This window comes from Cyprinus carpio, chromosome A9 (assembly GCF_018340385.1).
Source record: "Cyprinus carpio isolate SPL01 chromosome A9, ASM1834038v1, whole genome shotgun sequence".
Taxonomy (NCBI): domain Eukaryota; kingdom Metazoa; phylum Chordata; class Actinopteri; order Cypriniformes; family Cyprinidae; genus Cyprinus; species Cyprinus carpio.
In genome coordinates, this window is record NC_056580.1 from 9,296,383 (window position 1) to 9,303,070 (window position 6,688).

The window sequence follows — 6,688 nt, forward strand, 5'->3', positions numbered from 1 at the left end:
ATCATGAGTCACAGAGAATTAAGGATCCTTATTAGAGCCATGATCTAATTCTCAAACTTGATTCTGTGAAATCACACAATCCGTCTGCAGTTTGCAGTGCCGTTTTAAAATGAGTACATCTGTCTCACATTCTTTCACCACTTACATATATAATCATTTAATAGAGGCAGTACTGTAGTGATTGACTCCTCCATCATTCTGCTTAGGTTTTGTTCTAAACCTCTAACATTAAGTATTAAACTCCTACAATTAATTCAGTCTGAATTACTTAACATACATAGTCCATACAAACTTTCGGCCTTACAGGAAATGTATCCCTAGTTTCTTTTTCTTATTATACTCTTAGTGTATAGTGCATGATACTGTAATGCACATCAATGGTAGAGTTGGGAAGACAGTCAACAATTTAGTACTGAAGAGACCAAAAGTAATTATTTAAGAACTGGCCATTAAAAAAAAAAAAAAAAAAAAAAAATTCTGCCTCTGTATAAAGCAGTCCTGTGTAAAATCCATGTGGACCGTGCTTGTGTTCTAACAGAATAGTTGATGGCTATGTTGAGAAACAGTGGAGATGAAACTAATGGTGGTGAATAAAGAGCAGGAAATGGGGTATTGATTCAGATCACACTTTTCTTCATGCCAGACCAATTGATGCAGGTAAAAAGCGTTTAGGGAATATATATCGGCTTACCCCAACCACCCCCCCACCCCCTTTTGTCAATGTGTAATAATAATAATAACAATAATGATCATAATGAGCGTAAAAACTAACCAGATCTGAAAACAATTTATCTCCATGAAGTCCATGGCCAAATCAATGGTGCTTATAAACAGAAGGACAAGAGGATAAAATGCTCTAGGACATGTTCAGTACATAATATAACTGCTGCAACATGGCATTTCCCTCAGCTGATTTTGCAAGTAGAAGCTGCTGTTCACCCCAGTCTTTTCTTGCCTTCCCACTTCGGCTCTGGGGAGAAAACGCATCCCACCCACAGACTCGGGACGCTTCCAACTCATTAACGTGGGCTTGGAGAGTTTTTAATTAGCATTGATGTGCTGAAGCTAACAGGGGTAGCGCTCTACCATTTCTGAACTCTCTCACTTGGGACTGGATGGGGAATTAGAAACGTGTTACCCAGAGTTCCACTGTGCTGGGACTCAAGTATTAGAACTCACGTGCATCACCTTGCCATGACTCCCTCTACCCCTCTCTCAACAAAATGATCTGACTCCTAAGCTTCAGAATGATAGAGATTTAAGAAGTTCTTTACTTGCTACACAACCTCCGAAACCCAAAAGCAGCTTTTCCAACCAAAAGGCCTGACAAAGCAGAGCGAGGAGATGCTTCAGTCAGGTGCAAATCAAACCCTTATCTTCACAAGTAAACTTCACACACTCGCACACATGAATGTGAATGCTTTGGGCAGACGCACACACACAACTCCACATGTCTGACAAGCACATTTTCACTTGACTGAGCAAAGACTGGAAATCTGTGCAGCCCATTGAGTCGTTTATGCATAGACATCATGTCACTTATCCTGTGGTGCAGATTTCCAATCATTTGAAAACCTGCAAAAATCCATCTAATCGAGATTAATGTTATTTAACCAAATGGGCACAAGCACCCAATCTCTCTTCAATACCAAGTGACCAAATGTGATACTAAAAAATGAACAGGTGCGGCTGGAATAAAAAAAATAAATAAAAAAACATGTTAGTACAGACAGAAAGACAAACCTATAGAAATACTACAGAAGGGTCCACTCTGCACCCTGCTGACAGTCCTGAATCCGTCTGTTAAGGTCAAATGAAACCCCATTCAGTGGAGGGGACAGAGGTCAGAGGTCAAGGGAACCAAAACACATGGCAAGAGTAGCTAACAGGGATCGTGACCTATCTACAGTCTCAACTCACAACCCTGAAGCCATGTTTAACCCTGTGGGGACATCTAATAGATCTTCATGAATGTCTCTGTCATGAAAAAACATTTGAAAATCATATTTTACTTATTAACACGTCTTATTACGTCTTTCATTTTACAAGTGATGCCATTCCTCTGACTTTGTCCTCTGACCTCTTAAGCTATGGTGGCGCCAAAAAGTATTTGGACACTTGAGCCACACTTAAAATAAATAAATAAATAAATAAAATTGGAAGTTCAAAGATTTGACCTACCGTTCAAAGATTTTTTTTAAAAATGTTATTTTAAAAAAAAAAAGTCTCTTATGCTCACCAAGGCGGCATTTATTTGAACAAAAGTACAGTAAAAAGCAATAATATTGTGGAATATTATTACAATTAAAAAACTTTTCTATTCTAAATATATTTTACATTTTAAGTCATTTCTGTTTATTTCAGCAGCTATTACTCGAGTCTGCATTGTCAAATGATCCTTCAGAAATCATTGTAATATGCTAAATCAAAGTATGGGGAAAAATGCTTAGTGTTAATAAACATTTGCGACCAGATGGTTGTTATGTATGTAATGAAATTCATAAATTTTTTGTGCTTCTTGTCCAAATAAATTTGGGGAAACTGTACAGTTTTTTGTTATGGCTTAGTAGTTAAAGATCTGTGCTGTTAACTGAAAGGTGTTAAGTCTGAAACCGTAAACAGGCAATTCATGAACAACTTCTACCACATGAAATTATAAGTTTTAGTGTAATGCCTGTTTTGAAAATGAAATGAAAGTTGGGATGGATTTATTGATTATTGGAGGATGAGTATTTCACAGAGAACATTTTATTGGAAAAAAATATATGTACACATATATACAGTGTGTGTGTGTGTGTGTGTGTGTGTGTGTGTGTGTAAATGTGATATGTTACCTTAAAAGCTGCACCTCCGTGGATGATGGACTTGATGAAGATACCCAGGTCCTCGCCAGTCTCACGGGACTTATTACCCTTCAGGCTGACCCCTAACCCAGCTGAGCCCAAATCATTGAGAGGAACCTCAAACATCAGCTGCTCCTTCCCTTCCTCAGACAGCAGCAAGCGGGCCTGCTCCTCTTTCTGATGGGAAAACAACAATGACAGAAGAGACGAGGAAGGGAGGGAAGAACGCAGGTCATTCCATTCGAACATAAAAAGCCTACTATTTTAGCAGAGAATAGCTCAACCTTTTCATGCCTCTTTTCTGCCTGTGATGGCAAAGGGGTCATTTAGAAACATAATCCATTCTCCATTATGGAGTCCACACACTCAGCTCCCCGCTTTTCCCCATTTCCCTTTCTTTTCTCTTTGTCTGTTCTTTTTCCATAATGATGCTAAAATTACCTGTACATCTCTTCAGCAAAAGTTTGTTTTAAAATAAATGTTAATAAAAAGGGAGGGAAAAAAATTACATTATTATATCTGTGTGGTAAAAATCATTTTTATGTCGCCATGGGAACAGGCTTACTTTGCAAAGAAGAATGAAGGAGAGCAAATGAAGGAGAAAATGGGTTTAAAAAGGTCTAAAAGAAGTATGTATTTGATCTATATAATTGCATAGCATCTGTTAGAAACACAAAATGAGAGTGAGAGAGAGATGTTGACACCAAAGTGTCTAAAAGTGTTTTAATGGTACAAGTGAAACACCTAAATCTACCTCTACGCACCTTGATGCACGTTTAATAGGACATATCTTCAAAAACAGGATTTTACTTGCTCTTTTTATATATAATAGTTTGATGCACCATGTAATCATACTCTAATGGTCACAAAACAAAGCTCGCTTCCCAGTCAAAGGCCATTTATAGCAACTATAGGATGCACAGATCTCCGCCTTCCTGCTGTCTCCTGTGGGGCTTAGTTATGTAGTAACCAACTATGTACTTAACTTGGTTGCACAATGTCTTCTTAAGTCAGAGTGTAGCTAGTTAGTTGCAAGCTCTGCATTATGTATAGTCATAATATGCCATTTACCTTCAATGATCCAGTAGCAGCCTTGCCTTTTCTAAAGTGAATGTTTATATCCTCACAAAGTATAAATTATATTATTACCCAGCGATATATTTAAAGTTGGATATAGTACATCCAACTTTATCCACATACAGTACACTCACGATTGTTATATATGATTGGTTATATTGTTGCAAAATGCAAACTATATTTTTTGTCCATTGATAAATTTTAAGTTAGATATAAAGTGCATCCAATTGTATCTGCATATATAGTATACTTACATAAAGCAATATATTGTATATGGTAAATCTCAACTGCCTGATTATTGATGAATATTGACGAAAAGCCTCCTAAATTAATTAATCATGACTAATCTGCTAAATGCGACAATAAGGCATGAAGATATTAAGATAACAAACACATAAACATTGTGATTTTCTGTAAAGCTGCTTTGAAACTGTGAAAAATACAATACCAATAAAACTAAAATGACTATATAGACAGCCTGTTTAATTCTTAGTAGAGCTCTGCTAAAGGATATTAGTAGAGCTCTGCTAAATAATAAAGAGAGAGGATAGAAAATGGTCATGTAAAACTACACTGGTAACACTTTGCAATAGGGTTCATTAGTTAACATTAGTTAACTACTTTAGTTAATTTTATGTTAATTTCAACATTAACTAATGCATTATTAAAATCAAAAGTTGTGCTTGTTAACATTAGTTAATGCACTGTGAATTAACATGAACTAACAATGAACCACTATTTTCACTAACTAACATTAACAAAGATTAATAAAAACTGTCATAAATAATAAATTAAGTCAACTAATGGAACCTTATTGTAAAGTGTTACCACAACATTTGTAATAACTTTTGGCTAACATTATAAATACAAAAAAAATGCAAGAAAAGCAAGAAAAAAGGATAAAATACCCAACCCCCCGTCCCACCAGACACCACATGAGAGACATGTGATGCACAACCAGCAGTGTACAGAATGCCTAGACCTGACAGGAGCCATGAGAACTGTAAATATTACGAAATATTATTAAAGGATGAACCGGGTTGAGAAGGCCATCTAAGACAGAGTATGTGTGTGGGTCAGCAAGGCCTGGTTTATCTCTGTCTACTTTGGGATTGTGGGTTTTGAAAGTATTAGTGTCACGCACTCACAAACACATGCCTCAGCAACTCTGAGAATTTCTGTCAAGACTACAAAATACATACCACCGACCACCAACCATAAGAAAGAAAAAAAAAAAAAAAACGCCATAAAACAACTCATACATTTCAGAGCTCTTCAAACACACACACACACACACACACACACAAAAATTATTTATTCATGTACCAAAGCCATTTTCAAATGACCTGAACACACGTGCGAGCTTTATCTCTCTACCAACCTCCCATTTGTTCATCTACGGATGTGTTTGAGTAACTGAACCCAAATGAAAGACCGTAAGACCAGCAATGCGAGGTTCTGAATGAAGACAAAGCTAGTCTATCAGCTGGGGAAATCACAGGGCTAAAGCCTGCTGTGTGAACAGCGAGCAGCGCTCCTGTATGCTAACAGTCGTGGTATTTCACAGTCGAGCCCCCTGCCAGGACCCCGCTCTGAATCAAAATGCCACACTGCATTTCTTTCAACCATTTTCCCCAGCTAGAAAGGGTTTATCAGTCAGTGTGTTCCCCTGTGTGAGACATATGCCTCCAGCACAAGCCATTCTCCAATAAGCTTTATTGTTTTAACCATTATGACAAGAAAAGTCATTCAAACTGCAATTCTGACAAAGGGCATAAGTGTTTGAATAAGCACCATCTATATGTCTTAGGCTTGCATTGTCTAATCTGCATACTCAACATCTGTTCCTCCGCCGTGGAAAGCGTCTTAATGATGAACAAGACATATGATGTCATCAGTTGAAGCAGATGGATCACCGTCATCTATAGGTACAGCAGCGAATGACATTCTGAGGGCTTAAAGATGAGCAGATTCGCAGCTGTTCATTCAGGAAATCATGCCATCTCTCATAACCTCTCACTCTCTGTGTCAGTCACTCACAAACACATTTAGGCTTCTGTCTCTATTGTTTGAGAGAGAACAGACAGGTCCCCTCAGAATTATTGCGCTCCAGGGAGACAGAGACACCGTATGTGTTTGGTGGGGACAGGAAGAGGAAGCAGGGAGGTTCTCCAGGGAATTGGGAAGCCATCGGACCTCTGTGGTCTATGTGAGTGAGCGCTTTACAATGGCTACAGTGCACAAAGCTTTGTAAGGCCACCCCCACAAACAAACACACACCACAAAAAGACCTTCTGTGGAAAACTGTCAATTACATGTGATGTATAACTCACCCACCTGGGGAGGAATATTTTTCTGATACTCATTGGGGATTTTGCAGGAAGCACACAAGGGTTTAAGAACAGATGCATGCGCCTTTCAAAAGAAACTCGTGCCAAACCAAAGTGGTGGATTGGAACGGATATCTGTATCAAGGAATTGTGAAATATAGCCAATAAATTGGTTGTTTTTTGACCACAACACTTCAGGAAAACGCAGACATGGGAGGGTTGTGGGAATGTGTTGCAAAATCTAAAGGAAATGCCTCACCAATCAGCTGATCACATTCATTGACAATATTTATTGCATTTATAAATTCATCAAAAGTATTATTTATTTATTTATTTTGTCATTTTCTTGATTTTTCATAATAAAAAAGAGAACATTTATAAGAACAGGTGCTATAGCATTTTAAAAATTGAAATAAAAATGAATAAACTATTAAAACT